At 46.7% G+C, this 25,359-nt stretch overlaps 15 non-coding genes across 15 annotated transcripts; all 15 read right to left on the reverse strand.

Annotated features, from left to right (window-relative positions):
• Window positions 1-1,056: 1,056 nt before the first annotated feature.
• trnaf-gaa (transfer RNA phenylalanine (anticodon GAA)) lies at window positions 1,057-1,129 on the reverse strand. Its single transcript has one exon. It is a non-coding gene; the product is annotated as a tRNA-Phe (tRNA).
• Window positions 1,130-2,024: 895 nt separating this feature from the next.
• trnae-cuc (transfer RNA glutamic acid (anticodon CUC)) lies at window positions 2,025-2,096 on the reverse strand. Its single transcript has one exon. It is a non-coding gene; the product is annotated as a tRNA-Glu (tRNA).
• A 1,243-nt stretch (window positions 2,097-3,339) lies between these two features.
• trnak-cuu (transfer RNA lysine (anticodon CUU)) lies at window positions 3,340-3,412 on the reverse strand. Its single transcript has one exon. It is a non-coding gene; the product is annotated as a tRNA-Lys (tRNA).
• Window positions 3,413-6,072: 2,660 nt separating this feature from the next.
• Window positions 6,073-6,144, reverse strand: trnae-cuc (transfer RNA glutamic acid (anticodon CUC)). Its single transcript has one exon. It is a non-coding gene; the product is annotated as a tRNA-Glu (tRNA).
• Window positions 6,145-7,387: 1,243 nt separating this feature from the next.
• On the reverse strand, window positions 7,388-7,460 carry trnak-cuu (transfer RNA lysine (anticodon CUU)). The gene has a single exon. It is a non-coding gene; the product is annotated as a tRNA-Lys (tRNA).
• Window positions 7,461-9,156: 1,696 nt separating this feature from the next.
• Window positions 9,157-9,229, reverse strand: trnaf-gaa (transfer RNA phenylalanine (anticodon GAA)). Its single transcript has one exon. It is a non-coding gene; the product is annotated as a tRNA-Phe (tRNA).
• An 889-nt stretch (window positions 9,230-10,118) lies between these two features.
• trnae-cuc (transfer RNA glutamic acid (anticodon CUC)) lies at window positions 10,119-10,190 on the reverse strand. Its single transcript has one exon. It is a non-coding gene; the product is annotated as a tRNA-Glu (tRNA).
• Window positions 10,191-11,433: 1,243 nt separating this feature from the next.
• On the reverse strand, window positions 11,434-11,506 carry trnak-cuu (transfer RNA lysine (anticodon CUU)). Its single transcript has one exon. It is a non-coding gene; the product is annotated as a tRNA-Lys (tRNA).
• Window positions 11,507-14,166: 2,660 nt separating this feature from the next.
• Window positions 14,167-14,238, reverse strand: trnae-cuc (transfer RNA glutamic acid (anticodon CUC)). The gene has a single exon. It is a non-coding gene; the product is annotated as a tRNA-Glu (tRNA).
• A 1,243-nt stretch (window positions 14,239-15,481) lies between these two features.
• On the reverse strand, window positions 15,482-15,554 carry trnak-cuu (transfer RNA lysine (anticodon CUU)). The gene has a single exon. It is a non-coding gene; the product is annotated as a tRNA-Lys (tRNA).
• A 2,660-nt stretch (window positions 15,555-18,214) lies between these two features.
• Window positions 18,215-18,286, reverse strand: trnae-cuc (transfer RNA glutamic acid (anticodon CUC)). Its single transcript has one exon. It is a non-coding gene; the product is annotated as a tRNA-Glu (tRNA).
• Window positions 18,287-19,529: 1,243 nt separating this feature from the next.
• trnak-cuu (transfer RNA lysine (anticodon CUU)) lies at window positions 19,530-19,602 on the reverse strand. The gene has a single exon. It is a non-coding gene; the product is annotated as a tRNA-Lys (tRNA).
• Window positions 19,603-21,298: 1,696 nt separating this feature from the next.
• Window positions 21,299-21,371, reverse strand: trnaf-gaa (transfer RNA phenylalanine (anticodon GAA)). Its single transcript has one exon. It is a non-coding gene; the product is annotated as a tRNA-Phe (tRNA).
• Window positions 21,372-22,260: 889 nt separating this feature from the next.
• On the reverse strand, window positions 22,261-22,332 carry trnae-cuc (transfer RNA glutamic acid (anticodon CUC)). The gene has a single exon. It is a non-coding gene; the product is annotated as a tRNA-Glu (tRNA).
• Window positions 22,333-23,575: 1,243 nt separating this feature from the next.
• trnak-cuu (transfer RNA lysine (anticodon CUU)) lies at window positions 23,576-23,648 on the reverse strand. The gene has a single exon. It is a non-coding gene; the product is annotated as a tRNA-Lys (tRNA).
• Window positions 23,649-25,359: the final 1,711 nt, after the last annotated feature.

The raw sequence follows: 25,359 nt of genomic DNA on the forward strand, positions 1-25,359 counted from the left end.
CCTGAATCCTAACCACTAGATCACCAAAAAAGCTGCAAGTCTCCTGCCAGCAAGCACAGTAACGCAGTGTTTCCTGCTTGCTCCAGTGCAATTCAGATCCTTTTGTGCCAGGCAAACTGTTCGGACAAAATGATACTTTTTACATGAGAACACAAAATACGTGTTCGCGAAAGCACGGCACCAAGTGCGGGTAGGCATCCACTTGAAATCGATTTCCTTCAGTGGTTTTCTCTGGATGTTGTCTCTCGCGGTGCCGGCGAACATTTCATTGATGCATTTGTCCTGAACTGAAGGCTTTTGCCCATCTCGCGTGGTCAGAGCTGCTCTGTCTGTCTATTACCTGCCTGTTACCCTTATCGGGAACAGGCCGCCTGTTCAACATTCAACAGCAAACCCAGAAAGACAAATAAACAGAAAGATGTGTCTCTCAGCCCCGGTGGCAAAGGTGCAATGGATGTTATCCAAATAAATCCCCCATGAGAGTCTGTGTGCATTGGCTTCCTTATAAAGTTTGTATTTGAAATGTGCGGGAAAAGCGTAAAATTATGAAAACATCCTGATGGCCAGTACGGGGATCGAAATCGCGACCTTGTCGTTATTAGCACCAGGCTTTCACCAACTGAGCTACCCGGCCACAACGCTCTCGTTGGCCAGGCTCGAACCCAGGCTGCGAGATTGTCTTTCAGCCTCACACTGGGTGACCGAGTTACTGCACAATCATTGAACACACTGCATCGGTTAAACATTGTTAACTGTTTGTATATACAACTGGGCAGAGTGTAAATCGAAACTAACAGAAAGGCAGCTCTATGGTCTAACAAACCTCATTCTAAAATTTACTATCCCACCACAGCCCCTCCCACAAATACTGTTCCGGTATAAAAGCAGACGGCGGGACCCCGACTGGATTCGAACCTGCAGCGGACGGTTGGAGCCGGATCCAGCATGTCCGATGTGGTTTCACTCCCATTCGTTTAGGAAACGCGGCATCAGGAGCGTAAAATTTCTCTTCATTCGCTCCTCTTGTAGTGAAGGAGACAGAAACTAACTAAAATCTGCCAAAACCCGGGATCGAACCAGGGACCTTTAAATCTTCAGTCTATCGCTCTCCCAACTGAGCTATTTTGGCTTCACATTCAAGACTGTATTCTGTCGTTCTTCTGGCGGATTTTCTATCCCCGGGTGGAATTGCCCCTCTCGCTCATTCCTCACTTCGGGCAATGTGACCCGACCAGATCTCGGAGCTCAGGTTGTGTTAATGTAAAGCTGCAGCGTTGATAAAGATACAATGCTGACACAGCACGGGGGACCTCACCGTGTTGGACACAGCGTGAAATGCAATGACATGTTCAAATAAAGTTACAGAGCACAACACATGTGTAAAATTCCCTGTTCTTTTCTCCACACTGATGGGTTGTGAAGGGAGAGACGGGCCGAAGTCTCACTGAGCCGCACTGATCACGAGCCAAATCAAGTTCAATCTTCAGCTGCAGGTATGGTGCTGAGCCCGACACAGAAGTGAAAATGCCCGTGGTTCTTAATTCCTCACACAGTGGGCTACTGAGCAATACAGGAAGGGCTAATGAACATCTTAATGCTCAAGTTATCACGGGCCACGGACTCTCTGATTCCAGGCTTGCACAAGTTGGTAAGTTTCAAAATTTGCATTTTTCACACTGGCAATGAATGAATCGATTGCCGTGCCTTTGATAAGCTAAGTTTGTTAGGGAGATGCAGTGGGCAAGAAGATACACAGAAGACTGATGAAAACCGTGACTGCCCTGACACTGTGAGCTGCAGTTAAATGTTGGCAACATTTAAAGTCAGCCAGTCTAAATTTGACAGAAATCAATTCCTGCTGACTTTGAAACAGCACGCATTTTACAGAAATCAAGGATGTGTATTTTATATCGCTGTATGAAGAGTGATGTTGAGCAGCGGTGTGGAAAGTTGAATCAGGGGCGGAGCATTGCTCTGTAAGGGTGCATTGCATGGTGGCAATTATACAGCCCCAAAACGCACTGTTCCCTGACCGGGAATCGAACCCGGGCCGCGGCAGTGAGAGTGCCGAATCCTAACCACTAGACCACCAGGGAAGCTGCAGCCAGCCGCCTGGCAGCAAGCACATCAACGCAGCTTTTCATGCCTGCTCCTTTGCAATTCAGATCCTTTCGCGCCAGGCAAACTGTTCGGACAAAATTATATTTTTTACATGAGAACACAACAGACGTGTTCGCGAAAGCACGGCACCAAGTGCGGGTAGGCATCCACTTGAAATCGATTTCCTCCTGTGTTTTTCTCTGGATGTTGTCTCTCTCGGTGCTGGGTGAACAATTCATTGATGCATTGGTTCCAGTGATGAACGATTGCCGTTACGTGGATAGACCAGAGAAGTTGGAGCTGTTCTCCTTAGAGCATAGACGGCTAAGAGGAAATTTGACAGAGGGTTTTAAAATCAAGAAAACGATAAGATAGAGTAAATAAACAGAAAAGATGGATGAATACAAAAGACAAAGCTGAAGTGTCTGTAACCATCCTGAGAGAAGCCAGACTTCATTCAATTTGATTAATTCCAAGCGATATTAAGAAACAGCTGAGCTCATTAGTTACAGCAAATGCAATGAGCTCCGACAACACTCCGTCTGCAGCACTAAAAGCGTGTGCTCCAGAACTAGCCATGCCTCGGGGAAGCGGTTGTGTTAAGAGATTGAGTAAACTAGGCCTGTAATCTCTTGAATTCGGAAGAATGAGAGGGGATCTCATGAAGCATGCAAAATTATTACAGGGTTTGATCGGTTGGATGCTGGGAGAATGATTCCCTTGGCTGGGGAGTCTAGAACCAGCGGACACAGCCTCAGGATAAAGGTTAGGCCATTCAGGACTGAGAGAAGACATTTCTTCACACAGAGAGTGGTGAATCTTTGGAATTCTCTTCCCCAGAGTGCTGTGGAGGCTCAGTTATTGGGTATATTCAAAACAGAAGTGGGTGATTTCTGACTGGTAAGGGCATCAAGGGATATGGCGATAGGGCCGGGGAGTGGAATTGAGGCAGGAGATCAGCCATGATCTCATTGAATCCCCTGCACTGCTTAAAAATCTGTTCCATTACCTTTTTTTTCCAGTTCTGACGAAAGGTTATCGACTTGAAACGTTACCTCTGTTTCTCTCTTCGCTGATGCTGCCTGACCTGCTGAGTATCTCCAGCATTTTCTGTTTCAATTCATATTTCCAGCATCTGCAGTATTTTCTCAGTTCGCATTTCTTTCATTGTGCAAAACAAGGATATCGCTTAATTAATGACGCTTTGAAAGCAACATAAAAGTTTAACATTATAACTACCGCCCAACGTGGGGCTCGAACCCACGACGCTGAGATTAAGAGTCTCATGCTCTACCGACTGAGCTAGCCGGGCCTGTTGATGCAATATTGCCTTGTCGCTGATTGCAGTCAGGAACCTTGTGGCTCCGGCCCGGTCACAACAGCATGTCTGAGCCGCGTTTCTGCAAACTACGAAACAAGTTCTCCAGAAGCCCAAGGCGTATAAGGAACTCAAGCAGCAAAATCCCTTTCATTAACCACAGGGGTTCAGGCAAATTTCTGATCGCAAATCGCTTTAGTCCTTGTCAATATCTCTTGTCTATTTCCCGGAGATTCCCGATTCTGTCTGTCTCTCTGGCTCTGTTTATTGTGTCTGTGGCCACCTGCGGGTAGATTTTGAATGAATACCTGTGTTTGTGTCTGCTTGTTGCTTTAAACAAATGAGGGCATCAGGCGCTTTTGTGCATGATACTGAGGAATCAGGAGAAGGCAGGAGGAATGAAACAGTGTTTGTGGAACGTGTATGTATACAAACTACGAACATTCGTGCTTATGTTGTGGACCTCATGGCGCAGCGGTAGCGCATCTGACTCCAGATCCGAAAGTCTGCATGTTCAAATCTAATCGATCTCCCAAATGAGCTATTTCAGCGTTGTATGGCGGCAATTCAAACAGCCCCAAAACGCACTGTTTCCTGACCGGGAATCGAACACGGGCTGCGGCAGATGAAAGTGCCTGAATCCTAACCACTAGATCACCAGAAAAGCTGCAAGTCTCCTGCCAGCAAGCACAGCAACACAGTGTTTCCTGCTTGCTCCAGTGCAATTCAGATCCTTTTGTGCCAGGCAAACTGTTCGGACAAAATGATACTTTTTACATGAGAACACAAAATACGTGTTCGCGAAAGCACGGCACCAAGTGCGGGTAGGCATCCACTTGAAATCGATTTCCTTCAGTGGTTTTCTCTGGATGTTGTCTCTCTCGGTGCCGGCGAACATTTCATTGATGCATTTGTCCTGAACTGAAGGCTTTTGCCCATCTCGCGTGGTCAGAGCTGCTCTGTCTGTCTATTACCTGCCTGTTACCCTTATCGGGAACAGGCCGCCTGTTCAACATTCAACAGCAAACCCAGAAAGACAAATAAACAGAAAGATGTGTCTCTCAGCCCCGGTGGCAAAGGTGCAATGGATGTTATCCAAATAAATCCCCCATGAGAGTCTGTGTGCATTGGCTTCCTTATAAAGTTTGTATTTGAAATGTGCGGGAAAAGCGTAAAATTATGAAAACATCCTGATGGCCAGTACGGGGATCGAAATCGCGACCTTGTCGTTATTAGCACCAGGCTTTCACCAACTGAGCTACCCGGCCACAACGCTCTCGTTGGCCAGGCTCGAACCCAGGCTGCGAGATTGTCTTTCAGCCTCACACTGGGTGACCGAGTTACTGCACAATCATTGAACACACTGCATCGGTTAAACATTGTTAACTGTTCGTATATACAACTGGGCAGAGTGTAAATCGAAACTAACAGAAAGGCAGCTCTATGGTCTAACAAACCTCATTCTAAAATTTACTATCCCACCACAGCCCCTCCCACAAATACTGTTCCGGTATAAAAGCAGACGGCGGGACCCCGACTGGATTCGAACCTGCAGCGGACGGTTGGAGCCGGATCCAGCATATCCGATGTGGTTTCACTCCCATTCGTTTAGGAAACGCGGCATCAGGAGCGTAAAATTTCTCTTCATTCGCTCCTCTTGTAGTGAAGGAGACAGAAACTAACTAAAATCTGCCGAAACCCGGGATCGAACCAGGGACTTTTAAATCTTCAGTCTATCGCTCTCCCAACTGAGCTATTTTGGCTTCGCATTCAAGGCTGTATTCTGTCGTTCTTCTGGCGGATTTTCTATCCCCGGGTGGAATTGCCCCTCTCGCTCATTCCTCACTTCGGGCAATGTGACCCGACCAGATCTCGGAGCTCAGGTTGTGTTAATGTAAAGCTGCAGCGTTGATAAAGATACAATGCTGACACAGCACGGGGGACCTCACCGTGTTGGACACAGCGTGAAATGACATGTTCAAATAAAGTTACAGAGCACAACACATGTGTAAAATTCCCTGTTCTTTTCTCCACACTGATGGGTTGTGAAGGGAGAGACGGGCCGAAGTCTCACTGAGCCGCACTGATCACGAGCCAAATCAAGTTCAATCTTCAGCTGCAGGTATGGTGCTGAGCCCGACACAGAAGTGAAAATGCCCGTGGTTCTTAATTCCTCACACAGTGGGCTACTGAGCAATACAGGAAGGGCTAATGAACATCTTAATGCTCAAGTTATCACGGGCCACGGACTCTCTGATTCCAGGCTTGCACAAGTTGGTAAGTTTCAAAATTTGCATTTTTCACACTGGCAATGAATGAATCGATTGCCGTGCCTTTGATAAGCTAAGTTTGTTAGGGAGATGCAGTGGGCAAGAAGATACACAGAAGACTGATGAAAACCGTGACTGCCCTGACACTGTGAGCTGCAGTTAAATGTTGGCAACATTTAAAGTCAGCCAGTCTAAATTTGACAGAAATCAATTCCTGCTGACTTTGAAACAGCACGCATTTTACAGAAATCAAGGATGTGTATTTTATATCGCTGTATGAAGAGTGATGTTGAGCAGCGGTGTGGAAAGTTGAATCAGGGGCGGAGCATTGCTCTGTAAGGGTGCATTGCATGGTGGCAATTCAAACAGCCCCAAAACGCACTGTTCCCTGACCGGGAATCGAACCCGGGCCACGGCAGTGAGAGTGCCGAATCCTAACCACTAGACCACCAGGGAAGCTGCAGCCAGCCGCCTGGCAGCAAGCACATCAACGCAGCTTTTCATGCCTGCTCCTTTGCAATTCAGATCCTTTCGCGCCAGGCAAACTGTTCGGACAAAATTATATTTTTTACATGAGAACACAACAGACGTGTTCGCGAAAGCACGGCACCAAGTGCGGGTAGGCATCCACTTGAAATCGATTTCCTCCTGTGTTTTTCTCTGGATGTTGTCTCTCTCGGTGCTGGGTGAACAATTCATTGATGCATTGGTTCCAGTGATGAACGATTGCCGTTACGTGGATAGACCAGAGAAGTTGGAGCTGTTCTCCTTAGAGCATAGACGGCTAAGAGGAAATTTGACAGAGGGTTTTAAAATCAAGAAAACGATAAGATAGAGTAAATAAACAGAAAAGATGGATGAATACAAAAGACAAAGCTGAAGTGTCTGTAACCATCCTGAGAGAAGCCAGACTTCATTCAATTTGATTAATTCCAAGCGATATTAAGAAACAGCTGAGCTCATTAGTTACAGCAAATGCAATGAGCTCCGACAACACTCCCTCTGCAGCACTAAAAGCGTGTGCTCCAGAACTAGCCATGCCTCGGGGAAGCGGTTGTGTTAAGAGATTGAGTAAACTAGGCCTGTAATCTCTTGAATTCGGAAGAATGAGAGGGGATCTCATGAAGCATGCAAAATTATTGCAGGGTTTGATCGGTTGGATGCTGGGAGAAAGATTCCCTTGGCTGGGGAGTCTAGAACCAGCGGACACAGCCTCAGGATAAAGGTTAGGCCATTCAGGACTGAGAGAAGACATTTCTTCACACAGAGAGTGGTGAATCTTTGGAATTCTCTTCCCCAGAGTGCTGTGGAGGCTCAGTTATTGGGTATATTCAAAACAGAAGTGGGTGATTTCTGACTGGTAAGGGCATCAAGGGATATGGCGATAGGGCCGGGGAGTGGAATTGAGGCAGGAGATCAGCCATGATCTCATTGAATCCCCTGCACTGCTTAAAAATCTGTTCCATTACCTTTTTTTTCCAGTTCTGACGAAAGGTTATCGACTTGAAACGTTACCTCTGTTTCTCTCTTTGCTGATGCTGCCTGACCTGCTGAGTATCTCCAGCATTTTCTGTTTCAATTCATATTTCCAGCATCTGCAGTATTTTCTCAGTTCGCATTTCTTTCATTGTGCAAAACAAGGATATCGCTTAATTAATGACGCTTTGAAAGCAACATAAAAGTTTAACATTATAACTACCGCCCAACGTGGGGCTCGAACCCACGACCCTGAGATTAAGAGTCTCATGCTCTACCGACTGAGCTAGCCGGGCCTGTTGATGCAATATTGCCTTGTCGCTGATTGCAGTCAGGAACCTTGTGGCTCCAGCCCGGTCACAACAGCATGTCTGAGCCGCGTTTCTGCAAACTACGAAACAAGTTCTCCAGAAGCCCAAGGCGTATAAGGAACTCAAGCAGCAAAATCCCTTTCATTAACCACAGGGGTTCAGGCAAATTTCTGATCGCAAATCGCTTTAGTCCTTGTCAATATCTCTTGTCTATTTCCCGGAGATTCCCGATTCTGTCTGTCTCTCTGGCTCTGTTTATTGTGTCTGTGGCCACCTGCGGGTAGATTTTGAATGAATACCTGTGTTTGTGTCTGCTTGTTGCTTTAAACAAATGAGGGCATCAGGCGCTTTTGTGCATGATACTGAGGAATCGGGAGAAGGCAGGAGGAATGAAACAGTGTTTGTGGAACGTGTATGTATACAAACTACGAACATTCGTGCTTATGTTGTGGACCTCATGGCGCAGCGGTAGCGCATCTGACTCCAGATCCGAATGTCTGCATGTTCAAATCTAATCGATCTCCCAAATGAGCTATTTCAGCGTTGTATGGCGGCAATTCAAACAGCCCCAAAACGCACTGTTTCCTGACCGGGAATCGAACCCGGGCCGCGGCAGATGAAGGTGCCTGAATCCTAACCACTAGATCACCAGAAAAGCTGCAAGTCTCCTGCCAGCAAGCACAGCAACGCAGTGTTTCCTGCTTGCTCCAGTGCAATTCAGATCCTTTTGTGCCAGGCAAATTGTTCGGACAAAATGATACTTTTTACATGAGAACACAAAAGACGTGTTCGCGAAAGCACGGCACCAAGTGCGGGTAGGCATCCACTTGAAATCGATTTCCTTCAGTGGTTTTCTCTGGATGTTGTCTCTCTCGGTGCCGGCGAACATTTCATTGATGCATTTGTCCTGAACTGAAGGCTTTTGCCCATCTCGCGTGGTCAGAGCTGCTCTGTCTGTCTATTACCTGCCTGTTACCCTTATCGGGAACAGGCCGCCTGTTCAACATTCAACAGCAAACCCAGAAAGACAAATAAACAGAAAGATGTGTCTATCAGCCCCGGTGGCAAAGGTGCAATGGATGTTATCCAAATAAATCCCCCATGAGAGTCTGTGTGCATTGGCTTCCTTATAAAGTTTGTATTTGAAATGTGCGGGAAAAGCGTAAAATTATGAAAACATCCTGATGGCCAGTACGGGGATCGAAATCGCGACCTTGTCGTTATTAGCACCAGGCTTTCACCAACTGAGCTACCCGGCCACAACGCTCTCGTTGGCCAGGCTCGAACCCAGGCTGCGAGATTGTCTTTCAGCCTCACACTGGGTGACCGAGTTACTGCACAATCATTGAACACACTGCATCGGTTAAACATTGTTAACTGTTCGTATATACAACTGGGCAGAGTGTAAATCGAAACTAACAGAAAGGCAGCTCTATGGTCTAACAAACCTCATTCTAAAATTTACTATCGCACCACAGCCCCTCCCACAAATACTGTTCCGGTATAAAAGCAGACGGCGGGACCCCGACTGGATTCGAACCTGCAGCGGACGGTTGGAGCCGGATCCAGCATGTCCGATGTGGTTTCACTCCCATTCGTTTAGGAAACGCGGCATCAGGAGCGTAAAATTTCTCTTCATTCGCTCCTCTTGTAGTGAAGGAGACAGAAACTAACTAAAATCTGCCGAAACCCGGGATCGAACCAGGGACCTTTAAATCTTCAGTCTATCGCTCTCCCAACTGAGCTATTTTGGCTTCACATTCAAGGCTGTATTCTGTCGTTCTTCTGGCGGATTTTCTATCCCCGGGTGGAATTGCCCCTCTCGCTCATTCCTCACTTCGGGCAATGTGACCCGACCAGATCTCAGGTTGTGTTAATGTAAAGCTGCAGCGTTGATAAAGATACAATGCTGACACAGCACGGGGGACCTCACCGTGTTGGACACAGCGTGAAATGCAATGACATGTTCAAATAAAGTTACAGAGCACAACACATGTGTAAAATTCCCTGTTCTTTTCTCCACACTGATGGGTTGTGAAGGGAGAGACGGGCCGAAGTCTCACTGAGCCGCACTGATCACGAGCCAAATCAAGTTCAATCTTCAGCTGCAGGTATGGTGCTGAGCCCGACACAGAAGTGAAAATGCCCGTGGTTCTTAATTCCTCACACAGTGGGCTACTGAGCAATACAGGAAGGGCTAATGAACATCTTAATGCTCAAGTTATCACGGGCCACGGACTCTCTGATTCCAGGCTTGCACAAGTTGGTAAGTTTCAAAATTTGCATTTTTCACATTGGCAATGAATGAATCGATTGCCGTGTCTTTGATAAGCTAAGTTTGTTAGGGAGATGCAGTGGGCAAGAAGATACACAGAAGACTGATGAAAACCGTGACTGCCCTGACACTGTGAGCTGCAGTTAAATGTTGGCAACATTTAAAGTCAGCCAGTCTAAATTTGACAGAAATCAATTCCTGCTGACTTTGAAACAGCACGCATTTTACAGAAATCAAGGATGTGTATTTTATATCGCTGTATGAAGAGTGATGTTGAGCAGAGGTGTGGAAAGTTGAATCAGGGGCGGAGCATTGCTCCGTAAGGGTGCATTGCATGGTGGCAATTCAAACAGCCCCAAAACGCACTGTTCCCTGACCGGGAATCGAACCCGGGCCGCGGCAGTGAGAGTGCCGAATCCTAACCACTAGACCACCAGGGAAGCTGCAGCCAGCCTCCTGGCAGCAAGCACATCAACGCAGCTTTTCATGCCTGCTCCTTTGCAATTCAGATCCTTTCGCGCCAGGCAAACTGTTCGGACAAAATTATATTTTTTACATGAGAACACAACAGACGTGTTCGCGAAAGCACGGCACCAAGTGCGGGTAGGCATCCACTTGAAATCGATTTCCTCCTGTGTTTTTCTCTGGATGTTGTCTCTCTCGGTGCTGGGTGAACAATTCATTGATGCATTGGTTCCAGTGATGAACGATTGCCGTTACGTGGATAGACCAGAGAAGTTGGAGCTGTTCTCCTTAGAGCATAGACGGCTAAGAGGAAATTTGACAGAGGGTTTTAAAATCAAGAAAACGATAAGATAGAGTAAATAAACAGAAAAGATGGATGAATACAAAAGACAAAGCTGAAGTGTCTGTAACCATCCTGAGAGAAGCCAGACTTCATTCAATTTGATTAATTCCAAGCGATATTAAGAAACAGCTGAGCTCATTAGTTACAGCAAATGCAATGAGCTCCGACAACACTCCGTCTGCAGCACTAAAAGCGTGTGCTCCAGAACTAGCCATGCCTCGGGGAAGCGGTTGTGTTAAGAGATTGAGTAAACTAGGCCTGTAATCTCTTGAATTCGGAAGAATGAGAGGGGATCTCATGAAGCATGCAAAATTATTACAGGGTTTGATCGGTTGGATGCTGGGAGAATGATTCCCTTGGCTGGGGAGTCTAGAACCAGCGGACACAGCCTCAGGATAAAGGTTAGGCCATTCAGGACTGAGAGAAGACATTTCTTCACACAGAGAGTGGTGAATCTTTGGAATTCTCTTCCCCAGAGTGCTGTGGAGGCTCAGTTATTGGGTATATTCAAAACAGAAGTGGGTGATTTCTGACTGGTAAGGGCATCAAGGGATATGGCGATAGGGCCGGGGAGTGGAATTGAGGCAGGAGATCAGCCATGATCTCATTGAATCCCCTGCACTGCTTAAAAATCTGTTCCATTACCTTTTTTTTCCAGTTCTGACGAAAGGTTATCGACTTGAAACGTTACCTCTGTTTCTCTCTTCGCTGATGCTGCCTGACCTGCTGAATATCTCCAGCATTTTCTGTTTCAATTCATATTTCCAGCATCTGCAGTATTTTCTCAGTTCGCATTTCTTTCATTGTGCAAAACAAGGATATCGCTTAATTAATGACGCTTTGAAAGCAACATAAAAGTTTAACATTATAACTACCGCCCAACGTGGGGCTCGAACCCACGACCCTGAGATTAAGAGTCTCATGCTCTACCGACTGAGCTAGCCGGGCCTGTTGATGCAATATTGCCTTGTCGCTGATTGCAGTCAGGAACCTTGTGGCTCCGGCCCAGTCACAACAGCATGTCTGAGCCGCGTTTCTGCAAACTACGAAACAAGTTCTCCAGAAGCCCAAGGCGTATAAGGAACTCAAGCAGCAAAATCCCTTTCATTAACCACAGGGGTTCAGGCAAATTTCTGATCGCAAATCGCTTTAGTCCTTGTCAATATCTCTTGTCTATTTCCCGGAGATTCCCGATTCTGTCTGTCTCTCTGGCTCTGTTTATTGTGTCTGTGGCCACCTGCGGGTAGATTTTGAATGAATACCTGTGTTTGTGTCTGCTTGTTGCTTTAAACAAATGAGGGCATCAGGCGCTTTTGTGCATGATACTGAGGAATCAGGAGAAGGCAGGAGGAATGAAACAGTGTTTGTGGAACGTGTATGTATACAAACTACGAACATTCGTGCTTATGTTGTGGACCTCATGGCGCAGCGGTAGTGCATCTGACTCCAGATCCGAAAGTCTGCATGTTCAAATCTAATCGATCTCCCAAATGAGCTATTTCAGCGTTGTATGGCGGCAATTCAAACAGCCCCAAAACGCACTGTTTCCTGACCGGGAATCGAACACGGGCTGCGGCAGATGAAAGTGCCTGAATCCTAACCACTAGATCACCAGAAAAGCTGCAAGTCTCCTGCCAGCAAGCACAGCAACACAGTGTTTCCTGCTTGCTCCAGTGCAATTCAGATCCTTTTGTGCCAGGCAAACTGTTCGGACAAAATGATACTTTTTACATGAGAACACAAAATACGTGTTCGCGAAAGCACGGCACCAAGTGCGGGTAGGCATCCACTTGAAATCGATTTCCTTCAGTGGTTTTCTCTGGATGTTGTCTCTCTCGGTGCCGGCGAACATTTCATTGATGCATTTGTCCTGAACTGAAGGCTTTTGCCCATCTCGCGTGGTCAGAGCTGCTCTGTCTGTCTATTACCTGCCTGTTACCCTTATCGGGAACAGGCCGCCTGTTCAACATTCAACAGCAAACCCAGAAAGACAAATAAACAGAAAGATGTGTCTCTCAGCCCCGGTGGCAAAGGTGCAATGGATGTTATCCAAATAAATCCCCCATGAGAGTCTGTGTGCATTGGCTTCCTTATAAAGTTTGTATTTGAAATGTGCGGGAAAAGCGTAAAATTATGAAAACATCCTGATGGCCAGTACGGGGATCGAAATCGCGACCTTGTCGTTATTAGCACCAGGCTTTCACCAACTGAGCTACCCGGCCACAACGCTCTCGTTGGCCAGGCTCGAACCCAGGCTGCGAGATTGTCTTTCAGCCTCACACTGGGTGACCGAGTTACTGCACAATCATTGAACACACTGCATCGGTTAAACATTGTTAACTGTTCGTATATACAACTGGGCAGAGTGTAAATCGAAACTAACAGAAAGGCAGCTCTATGGTCTAACAAACCTCATTCTAAAATTTACTATCCCACCACAGCCCCTCCCACAAATACTGTTCCGGTATAAAAGCAGACGGCGGGACCCCGACTGGATTCGAACCTGCAGCGGACGGTTGGAGCCGGATCCAGCATATCCGATGTGGTTTCACTCCCATTCGTTTAGGAAACGCGGCATCAGGAGCGTAAAATTTCTCTTCATTCGCTCCTCTTGTAGTGAAGGAGACAGAAACTAACTAAAATCTGCCGAAACCCGGGATCGAACCAGGGACTTTTAAATCTTCAGTCTATCGCTCTCCCAACTGAGCTATTTTGGCTTCGCATTCAAGGCTGTATTCTGTCGTTCTTCTGGCGGATTTTCTATCCCCGGGTGGAATTGCCCCTCTCGCTCATTCCTCACTTCGGGCAATGTGACCCGACCAGATCTCGGAGCTCAGGTTGTGTTAATGTAAAGCTGCAGCGTTGATAAAGATACAATGCTGACACAGCACGGGGGACCTCACCGTGTTGGACACAGCGTGAAATGACATGTTCAAATAAAGTTACAGAGCACAACACATGTGTAAAATTCCCTGTTCTTTTCTCCACACTGATGGGTTGTGAAGGGAGAGACGGGCCGAAGTCTCACTGAGCCGCACTGATCACGAGCCAAATCAAGTTCAATCTTCAGCTGCAGGTATGGTGCTGAGCCCGACACAGAAGTGAAAATGCCCGTGGTTCTTAATTCCTCACACAGTGGGCTACTGAGCAATACAGGAAGGGCTAATGAACATCTTAATGCTCAAGTTATCACGGGCCACGGACTCTCTGATTCCAGGCTTGCACAAGTTGGTAAGTTTCAAAATTTGCATTTTTCACACTGGCAATGAATGAATCGATTGCCGTGCCTTTGATAAGCTAAGTTTGTTAGGGAGATGCAGTGGGCAAGAAGATACACAGAAGACTGATGAAAACCGTGACTGCCCTGACACTGTGAGCTGCAGTTAAATGTTGGCAACATTTAAAGTCAGCCAGTCTAAATTTGACAGAAATCAATTCCTGCTGACTTTGAAACAGCACGCATTTTACAGAAATCAAGGATGTGTATTTTATATCGCTGTATGAAGAGTGATGTTGAGCAGCGGTGTGGAAAGTTGAATCAGGGGCGGAGCATTGCTCTGTAAGGGTGCATTGCATGGTGGCAATTCAAACAGCCCCAAAACGCACTGTTCCCTGACCGGGAATCGAACCCGGGCCACGGCAGTGAGAGTGCCGAATCCTAACCACTAGACCACCAGGGAAGCTGCAGCCAGCCGCCTGGCAGCAAGCACATCAACGCAGCTTTTCATGCCTGCTCCTTTGCAATTCAGATCCTTTCGCGCCAGGCAAACTGTTCGGACAAAATTATATTTTTTACATGAGAACACAACAGACGTGTTCGCGAAAGCACGGCACCAAGTGCGGGTAGGCATCCACTTGAAATCGATTTCCTCCTGTGTTTTTCTCTGGATGTTGTCTCTCTCGGTGCTGGGTGAACAATTCATTGATGCATTGGTTCCAGTGATGAACGATTGCCGTTACGTGGATAGACCAGAGAAGTTGGAGCTGTTCTCCTTAGAGCATAGACGGCTAAGAGGAAATTTGACAGAGGGTTTTAAAATCAAGAAAACGATAAGATAGAGTAAATAAACAGAAAAGATGGATGAATACAAAAGACAAAGCTGAAGTGTCTGTAACCATCCTGAGAGAAGCCAGACTTCATTCAATTTGATTAATTCCAAGCGATATTAAGAAACAGCTGAGCTCATTAGTTACAGCAAATGCAATGAGCTCCGACAACACTCCGTCTGCAGCACTAAAAGCGTGTGCTCCAGAACTAGCCATGCCTCGGGGAAGCGGTTGTGTTAAGAGATTGAGTAAACTAGGCCTGTAATCTCTTGAATTCGGAAGAATGAGAGGGGATCTCATGAAGCATGCAAAATTATTACAGGGTTTGATCGGTTGGATGCTGGGAGAATGATTCCCTTGGCTGGGGAGTCTAGAACCAGCGGACACAGCCTCAGGATAAAGGTTAGGCCATTCAGGACTGAGAGAAGACATTTCTTCACACAGAGAGTGGTGAATCTTTGGAATTCTCTTCCCCAGAGTGCTGTGGAGGCTCAGTTATTGGGTATATTCAAAACAGAAGTGGGTGATTTCTGACTGGTAAGGGCATCAAGGGATATGGCGATAGGGCCGGGGAGTGGAATTGAGGCAGGAGATCAGCCATGATCTCATTGAATCCCCTGCACTGCTTAAAAATCTGTTCCATTACCTTTTTTTTCCAGTTCTGACGAAAGGTTATCGACTTGAAACGTTACCTCTGTTTCTCTCTTCGCTGATGCTGCCTGACCTGCTGAGTATCTCCAGCATTTTCTGTTTCAATTCATATTTCCAGCATCTGCAGTATTTTCTCAGTTCGCATTTCTTTCATTGTGCAAAACAAGGATATCGCTTAATTAATGACGCTTTGAAAGCAACATAAAAGTTTAACATTATAACTACCGCCCAACGTGGGGCTCGAACCCACGACGCTGAGATTAAGAGTCTCATGCTCTACCGACTGAGCTAGCCGGGCCTGTTGATGCAATATTGCCTTGTCGCTGATTGCAGTCAGGAACCTTGTGGCTCCGGCCCGGTCACAACAGCATGTCTGAGCCGCGTTTCTGCAAACTACGAAACAAGTTCTCCAGAAGCCCAAGGCGTATAAGGAACTCAAGCAGCAAAATCCCTTTCATTAACCACAGGGGTTCAGGCAAATTTCTGATCGCAAATCGCTTTAGTCCTTGTCAATATCTCTTGTCTATTTCCCGGAGATTCCCGATTCTGTCTGTCTCTCTGGCTCTGTTTATTGTGTCTGTGGCCACCTGCGGGTAGATTTTGAATGAATACCTGTGTTTGTGTCTGCTTGTTGCTTTAAACAAATGAGGGCATCAGGCGCTTTTGTGCATGATACTGAGGAATCAGGAGAAGGCAGGAGGAATGAAACAGTGTTTGTGGAACGTGTATGTATACAAACTACGAACATTCGTGCTTATGTTGTGGACCTCATGGCGCAGCGGTAGCGCATCTGACTCCAGATCCGAAAGTCTGCATGTTCAAATCTAATCGATCTCCCAAATGAGCTATTTCAGCGTTGTATGGCGGCAATTCAAACAGCCCCAAAACGCACTGTTTCCTGACCGGGAATCGAACACGGGCTGCGGCAGATGAAAGTGCCTGAATCCTAACCACTAGATCACCAGAAAAGCTGCAAGTCTCCTGCCAGCAAGCACAGCAACACAGTGTTTCCTGCTTGCTCCAGTGCAATTCAGATCCTTTTGTGCCAGGCAAACTGTTCGGACAAAATGATACTTTTTACATGAGAACACAAAATACGTGTTCGCGAAAGCACGGCACCAAGTGCGGGTAGGCATCCACTTGAAATCGATTTCCTTCAGTGGTTTTCTCTGGATGTTGTCTCTCTCGGTGCCGGCGAACATTTCATTGATGCATTTGTCCTGAACTGAAGGCTTTTGCCCATCTCGCGTGGTCAGAGCTGCTCTGTCTGTCTATTACCTGCCTGTTACCCTTATCGGGAACAGGCCGCCTGTTCAACATTCAACAGCAAACCCAGAAAGACAAATAAACAGAAAGATGTGTCTCTCAGCCCCGGTGGCAAAGGTGCAATGGATGTTATCCAAATAAATCCCCCATGAGAGTCTGTGTGCATTGGCTTCCTTATAAAGTTTGTATTTGAAATGTGCGGGAAAAGCGTAAAATTATGAAAACATCCTGATGGCCAGTACGGGGATCGAAATCGCGACCTTGTCGTTATTAGCACCAGGCTTTCACCAACTGAGCTACCCGGCCACAACGCTCTCGTTGGCCAGGCTCGAACCCAGGCTGCGAGATTGTCTTTCAGCCTCACACTGGGTGACCGAGTTACTGCACAATCATTGAACACACTGCATCGGTTAAACATTGTTAACTGTTCGTATATACAACTGGGCAGAGTGTAAATCGAAACTAACAGAAAGGCAGCTCTATGGTCTAACAAACCTCATTCTAAAATTTACTATCCCACCACAGCCCCTCCCACAAATACTGTTCCGGTATAAAAGCAGACGGCGGGACCCCGACTGGATTCGAACCTGCAGCGGACGGTTGGAGCCGGATCCAGCATATCCGATGTGGTTTCACTCCCATTCGTTTAGGAAACGCGGCATCAGGAGCGTAAAATTTCTCTTCATTCGCTCCTCTTGTAGTGAAGGAGACAGAAACTAACTAAAATCTGCCGAAACCCGGGATCGAACCAGGGACTTTTAAATCTTCAGTCTATCGCTCTCCCAACTGAGCTATTTTGGCTTCGCATTCAAGGCTGTATTCTGTCGTTCTTCTGGCGGATTTTCTATCCCCGGGTGGAATTGCCCCTCTCGCTCATTCCTCACTTCGGGCAATGTGACCCGACCAGATCTCGGAGCTCAGGTTGTGTTAATGTAAAGCTGCAGCGTTGATAAAGATACAATGCTGACACAGCACGGGGGACCTCACCGTGTTGGACACAGCGTGAAATGACATGTTCAAATAAAGTTACAGAGCACAACACATGTGTAAAATTCCCTGTTCTTTTCTCCACACTGATGGGTTGTGAAGGGAGAGACGGGCCGAAGTCTCACTGAGCCGCACTGATCACGAGCCAAATCAAGTTCAATCTTCAGCTGCAGGTATGGTGCTGAGCCCGACACAGAAGTGAAAATGCCCGTGGTTCTTAATTCCTCACACAGTGGGCTACTGAGCAATACAGGAAGGGCTAATGAACATCTTAATGCTCAAGTTATCACGGGCCACGGACTCTCTGATTCCAGGCTTGCACAAGTTGGTAAGTTTCAAAATTTGCATTTTTCACACTGGCAATGAATGAATCGATTGCCGTGCCTTTGATAAGCTAAGTTTGTTAGGGAGATGCAGTGGGCAAGAAGATACACAGAAGACTGATGAAAACCGTGACTGCCCTGACACTGTGAGCTGCAGTTAAATGTTGGCAACATTTAAAGTCAGCCAGTCTAAATTTGACAGAAATCAATTCCTGCTGACTTTGAAACAGCACGCATTTTACAGAAATCAAGGATGTGTATTTTATATCGCTGTATGAAGAGTGATGTTGAGCAGCGGTGTGGAAAGTTGAATCAGGGGCGGAGCATTGCTCTGTAAGGGTGCATTGCATGGTGGCAATTCAAACAGCCCCAAAACGCACTGTTCCCTGACCGGGAATCGAACCCGGGCCACGGCAGTGAGAGTGCCGAATCCTAACCACTAGACCACCAGGGAAGCTGCAGCCAGCCGCCTGGCAGCAAGCACATCAACGCAGCTTTTCATGCCTGCTCCTTTGCAATTCAGATCCTTTCGCGCCAGGCAAACTGTTCGGACAAAATTATATTTTTTACATGAGAACACAACAGACGTGTTCGCGAAAGCACGGCACCAAGTGCGGGTAGGCATCCACTTGAAATCGATTTCCTCCTGTGTTTTTCTCTGGATGTTGTCTCTCTCGGTGCTGGGTGAACAATTCATTGATGCATTGGTTCCAGTGATGAACGATTGCCGTTACGTGGATAGACCAGAGAAGTTGGAGCTGTTCTCCTTAGAGCATAGACGGCTAAGAGGAAATTTGACAGAGGGTTTTAAAATCAAGAAAACGATAAGATAGAGTAAATAAACAGAAAAGATGGATGAATACAAAAGACAAAGCTGAAGTGTCTGTAACCATCCTGAGAGAAGCCAGACTTCATTCAATTTGATTAATTCCAAGCGATATTAAGAAACAGCTGAGCTCATTAGTTACAGCAAATGCAATGAGCTCCGACAACACTCCCTCTGCAGCACTAAAAGCGTGTGCTCCAGAACTAGCCATGCCTCGGGGAAGCGGTTGTGTTAAGAGATTGAGTAAACTAGGCCTGTAATCTCTTGAATTCGGAAGAATGAGAGGGGATCTCATGAAGCATGCAAAATTATTGCAGGGTTTGATCGGTTGGATGCTGGGAGAAAGATTCCCTTGGCTGGGGAGTCTAGAACCAGCGGACACAGCCTCAGGATAAAGGTTAGGCCATTCAGGACTGAGAGAAGACATTTCTTCACACAGAGAGTGGTGAATCTTTGGAATTCTCTTCCCCAGAGTGCTGTGGAGGCTCAGTTATTGGGTATATTCAAAACAGAAGTGGGTGATTTCTGACTGGTAAGGGCATCAAGGGATATGGCGATAGGGCCGGGGAGTGGAATTGAGGCAGGAGATCAGCCATGATCTCATTGAATCCCCTGCACTGCTTAAAAATCTGTTCCATTACCTTTTTTTTCCAGTTCTGACGAAAGGTTATCGACTTGAAACGTTACCTCTGTTTCTCTCTTTGCTGATGCTGCCTGACCTGCTGAGTATCTCCAGCATTTTCTGTTTCAATTCATATTTCCAGCATCTGCAGTATTTTCTCAGTTCGCATTTCTTTCATTGTGCAAAACAAGGATATCGCTTAATTAATGACGCTTTGAAAGCAACATAAAAGTTTAACATTATAACTACCGCCCAACGTGGGGCTCGAACCCACGACCCTGAGATTAAGAGTCTCATGCTCTACCGACTGAGCTAGCCGGGCCTGTTGATGCAATATTGCCTTGTCGCTGATTGCAGTCAGGAACCTTGTGGCTCCAGCCCGGTCACAACAGCATGTCTGAGCCGCGTTTCTGCAAACTACGAAACAAGTTCTCCAGAAGCCCAAGGCGTATAAGGAACTCAAGCAGCAAAATCCCTTTCATTAACCACAGGGGTTCAGGCAAATTTCTGATCGCAAATCGCTTTAGTCCTTGTCAATATCTCTTGTCTATTTCCCGGAGATTCCCGATTCTGTCTGTCTCTCTGGCTCTGTTTATTGTGTCTGTGGCCACCTGCGGGTAGATTTTGAATGAATACCTGTGTTTGTGTCTGCTTGTTGCTTTAAACAAATGAGGGCATCAGGCGCTTTTGTGCATGATACTGAGGAATCGGGAGAAGGCAGGAGGAATGAAACAGTGTTTGTGGAACGTGTATGTATACAAACTACGAACATTCGTGCTTATGTTGTGGACCTCATGGCGCAGCGGTAGCGCATCTGACTCCAGATCCGAAAGTCTGCATGTTCAAATCTAATCGATCTCCCAAATGAGCTATTTCAGCGTTGTATGGCGGCAATTCAAACAGCCCCAAAACGCACTGTTTCCTGACCGGGAATCGAACCCGGGCCGCGGCAGATGAAGGTGCCTGAATCCTAACCACTAGATCACCAGAAAAGCTGCAAGTCTCCTGCCAGCAAGCACAGCAACGCAGTGTTTCCTGCTTGCTCCAGTGCAATTCAGATCCTTTTGTGCCAGGCAAATTGTTCGGACAAAATGATACTTTTTACATGAGAACACAAAAGACGTGTTCGCGAAAGCACGGCACCAAGTGCGGGTAGGCATCCACTTGAAATCGATTTCCTTCAGTGGTTTTCTCTGGATGTTGTCTCTCTCGGTGCCGGCGAACATTTCATTGATGCATTTGTCCTGAACTGAAGGCTTTTGCCCATCTCGCGTGGTCAGAGCTGCTCTGTCTGTCTATTACCTGCCTGTTACCCTTATCGGGAACAGGCCGCCTGTTCAACATTCAACAGCAAACCCAGAAAGACAAATAAACAGAAAGATGTGTCTATCAGCCCCGGTGGCAAAGGTGCAATGGATGTTATCCAAATAAATCCCCCATGAGAGTCTGTGTGCATTGGCTTCCTTATAAAGTTTGTATTTGAAATGTGCGGGAAAAGCGTAAAATTATGAAAACATCCTGATGGCCAGTACGGGGATCGAAATCGCGACCTTGTCGTTATTAGCACCAGGCTTTCACCAACTGAGCTACCCGGCCACAACGCTCTCGTTGGCCAGGCTCGAACCCAGGCTGCGAGATTGTCTTTCAGCCTCACACTGGGTGACCGAGTTACTGCACAATCATTGAACACACTGCATCGGTTAAACATTGTTAACTGTTCGTATATACAACTGGGCAGAGTGTAAATCGAAACTAACAGAAAGGCAGCTCTATGGTCTAACAAACCTCATTCTAAAATTTACTATCGCACCACAGCCCCTCCCACAAATACTGTTCCGGTATAAAAGCAGACGGCGGGACCCCGACTGGATTCGAACCTGCAGCGGACGGTTGGAGCCGGATCCAGCATGTCCGATGTGGTTTCACTCCCATTCGTTTAGGAAACGCGGCATCAGGAGCGTAAAATTTCTCTTCATTCGCTCCTCTTGTAGTGAAGGAGACAGAAACTAACTAAAATCTGCCGAAACCCGGGATCGAACCAGGGACCTTTAAATCTTCAGTCTATCGCTCTCCCAACTGAGCTATTTTGGCTTCACATTCAAGGCTGTATTCTGTCGTTCTTCTGGCGGATTTTCTATCCCCGGGTGGAATTGCCCCTCTCGCTCATTCCTCACTTCGGGCAATGTGACCCGACCAGATCTCAGGTTGTGTTAATGTAAAGCTGCAGCGTTGATAAAGATACAATGCTGACACAGCACGGGGGACCTCACCGTGTTGGACACAGCGTGAAATGCAATGACATGTTCAAATAAAGTTACAGAGCACAACACATGTGTAAAATTCCCTGTTCTTTTCTCCACACTGATGGGTTGTGAAGGGAGAGACGGGCCGAAGTCTCACTGAGCCGCACTGATCACGAGCCAAATCAAGTTCAATCTTCAGCTGCAGGTATGGTGCTGAGCCCGACACAGAAGTGAAAATGCCCGTGGTTCTTAATTCCTCACACAGTGGGCTACTGAGCAATACAGGAAGGGCTAATGAACATCTTAATGCTCAAGTTATCACGGGCCACGGACTCTCTGATTCCAGGCTTGCACAAGTTGGTAAGTTTCAAAATTTGCATTTTTCACACTGGCAATGAATGAATCGATTGCCGTGCCTTTGATAAGCTAAGTTTGTTAGGGAGATGCAGTGGGCAAGAAGATACACAGAAGACTGATGAAAACTGTGACTGCCCTGACACTGTGAGCTGCAGTTAAATGTTGGCAACATTTAAAGTCAGCCAGTCTAAATTTGACAGAAATCAATTCCTGCTGACTTTGAAACAGCACGCATTTTACAGAAATCAAGGATGTGTATTTTATATCGCTGTATGAAGAGTGATGTTGAGCAGCGGTGTGGAAAGTTGAATCAGGGGCGGAGCATTGCTCCGTAAGGGTGCGTTGCATGGTGGCAATTCAAACAGCCCCAAAACGCACTGTTCCCTGACCGGGAATCGAACCCGGGCCGCGGCAGTGAGAGTGCCGAATCCTAACCACTAGACCACCAGGGAAGCTGCAGCCAGCCTCCTGGCAGCAAGCACATCAACGCAGCTTTTCATGCCTGCTCCTTTGCAATTCAGATCCTTTCGCGCCAGGCAAACTGTTCGGACAAAATTATATTTTTTACATGAGAACACAACAGACGTGTTCGCGAAAGCACGGCACCAAGTGCGGGTAGGCATCCACTTGAAATCGATTTCCTCCTGTGTTTTTCTCTGGATGTTGTCTCTCTCGGTGCTGGGTGAACAATTCATTGATGCATTGGTTCCAGTGATGAACGATTGCCGTTACGTGGATAGACCAGAGAAGTTGGAGCTGTTCTCCTTAGAGCATAGACGGCTAAGAGGAAATTTGACAGAGGGTTTTAAAATCAAGAAAACGATAAGATAGAGTAAATAAACAGAAAAGATGGATGAATACAAAAGACAAAGCTGAAGTGTCTGTAACCATCCTGAGAGAAGCCAGACTTCATTCAATTTGATTAATTCCAAGCGATATTAAGAAACAGCTGAGCTCATTAGTTACAGCAAATGCAATGAGCTCCGACAACACTCCGTCTGCAGCACTAAAAGCGTGTGCTCCAGAACTAGCCATGCCTCGGGGAAGCGGTTGTGTTAAGAGATTGAGTAAACTAGGCCTGTAATCTCTTGAATTCGGAAGAATGAGAGGGGATCTCATGAAGCATGCAAAATTATTACAGGGTTTGATCGGTTGGATGCTGGGAGAATGATTCCCTTGGCTGGGGAGTCTAGAACCAGCGGACACAGCCTCAGGATAAAGGTTAGGCCATTCAGGACTGAGAGAAGACATTTCTTCACACAGAGAGTGGTGAATCTTTGGAATTCTCTTCCCCAGAGTGCTGTGGAGGCTCAGTTATTGGGTATATTCAAAACAGAAGTGGGTGATTTCTGACTGGTAAGGGCATCAAGGGATATGGCGATAGGGCCGGGGAGTGGAATTGAGGCAGGAGATCAGCCATGATCTCATTGAATCCCCTGCACTGCTTAAAAATCTGTTCCATTACCTTTTTTTTCCAGTTCTGACGAAAGGTTATCGACTTGAAACGTTACCTCTGTTTCTCTCTTCGCTGATGCTGCCTGACCTGCTGAGTATCTCCAGCATTTTCTGTTTCAATTCATATTTCCAGCATCTGCAGTATTTTCTCAGTTCGCATTTCTTTCATTGTGCAAAACAAGGATATCGCTTAATTAATGACGCTTTGAAAGCAACATAAAAGTTTAACATTATAACTACCGCCCAACTTGGGGCTTGAACCCACGACCCTGAGATTAAGAGTCTCATGCTCTACCGACTGAGCTAGCCGGGCCTGTTGATGTAATATTGCCTTGTCGCTGATTGCAGTCAGGAACCTTGTGGCTCCGGCCCGGTCACAACAGCATGTCTGAGCCGCGTTTCTGCAAACTACGAAACAAGTTCTCCAGAAGCCCAAGGCGTATAAGGAACTCAAGCAGCAAAATCCCTTTCATTAACCACAGGGGTTCAGGCAAATTTCTGATCGCAAATCGCTTTAGTCCTTGTCAATATCTCTTGTCTATTTCCCGGAGATTCCCGATTCTGTCTGTCTCTCTGGCTCTGTTTATTGTGTCTGTGGCCACCTGCGGGTAGATTTTGAATGAATACCTGTGTTTGTGTCTGCTTGTTGCTTTAAACAAATGAGGGCATCAGGCGCTTTTGTGCATGATACTGAGGAATCAGGAGAAGGCAGGAGGAATGAAACAGTGTTTGTGGAACGTGTATGTATACAAACTACGAACATTCGTGCTTATGTTGTGGACCTCATGGCGCAGCGGTAGCGCATCTGACTCCAGATCCGAAAGTCTGCATGTTCAAATCTAATCGATCTCCCAAATGAGCTATTTCAGCGTTGTATGGCGGCAATTCAAACAGCCCGAAAACGCACTGTTTCCTGACCGGGAATCGAACCCGGGCCGCGGCAGATGAAAGTGCCTGAATCCTAACCACTAGATCACCAGAAAAGCTGCAAGTCTCCTGCCAGCAAGCACAGCAACGCAGTGTTTCCTGCTTGCTCCAGTGCAATTCAGATCCTTTTGTGCCAGGCAAACTGTTCGGACAAAATGATACTTTTTACATGAGAACACAAAATACGTGTTCGCGAAAGCACGGCACCAAGTGCGGGTAGGCATCCACTTGAAATCGATTTCCTTCAGTGGTTTTCTCTGGATGTTGTCTCTCTCGGTGCCGGCGAACATTTCATTGATGCATTTGTCCTGAACTGAAGGCTTTTGCCCATCTCGCGTGGTCAGAGCTGCTCTGTCTGTCTATTACCTGCCTGTTACCCTTATCGGGAACAGGCCGCCTGTTCAACATTCAACAGCAAACCCAGAAAGACAAATAAACAGAAAGATGTGTCTCTCAGCCCCGGTGGCAAAGGTGCAATGGATGTTATCCAAATAAATCCCCCATGAGAGTCTGTGTGCATTGGCTTCCTTATAAAGTTTGTATTTGAAATGTGCGGGAAAAGCGTAAAATTATGAAAACATCCTGATGGCCAGTACGGGGATCGAAATCGCGACCTTGTCGTTATTAGCACCAGGCTTTCACCAACTGAGCTACCCGGCCACAACGCTCTCGTTGGCCAGGCTCGAACCCAGGCTGCGAGATTGTCTTATCAGCCTCACACTGGGTGACCGAGTTACTGCACAATCATTGAACACACTGCATCGGTTAAACATTGTTAACTGTTCGTATATACAACTGGGCAGAGTGTAAATCGAAACTAACAGAAAGGCAGCTCTATGGTCTAACAAACCTCATTCTAAAATTTACTATCCCACCACAGCCCCTCCCACAAATACTGTTCCGGTATAATAGCAGACGGCGGGACCCCGACTGGATTCGAACCTGCAGCGGACGGTTGGAGCCGGATCCAGCATGTCCGATGTGGTTTCACTCCCATTCGTTTAGGAAACGCGGCATCAGGAGCGTAAAATTTCTCTTCATTCGCTCCTCTTGTAGTGAAGGAGATAGAAACTAACTAAAATCTGCCGAAACCCGGG

The sequence above is a fragment of the Somniosus microcephalus genome, unplaced genomic scaffold (assembly GCF_052327205.1).
Source record: "Somniosus microcephalus isolate GS21.2 unplaced genomic scaffold, FLI_Smic_1.0 unresolved_chr4, whole genome shotgun sequence".
NCBI classification, from domain to species: Eukaryota; Metazoa; Chordata; class Chondrichthyes; order Squaliformes; family Somniosidae; genus Somniosus; species Somniosus microcephalus.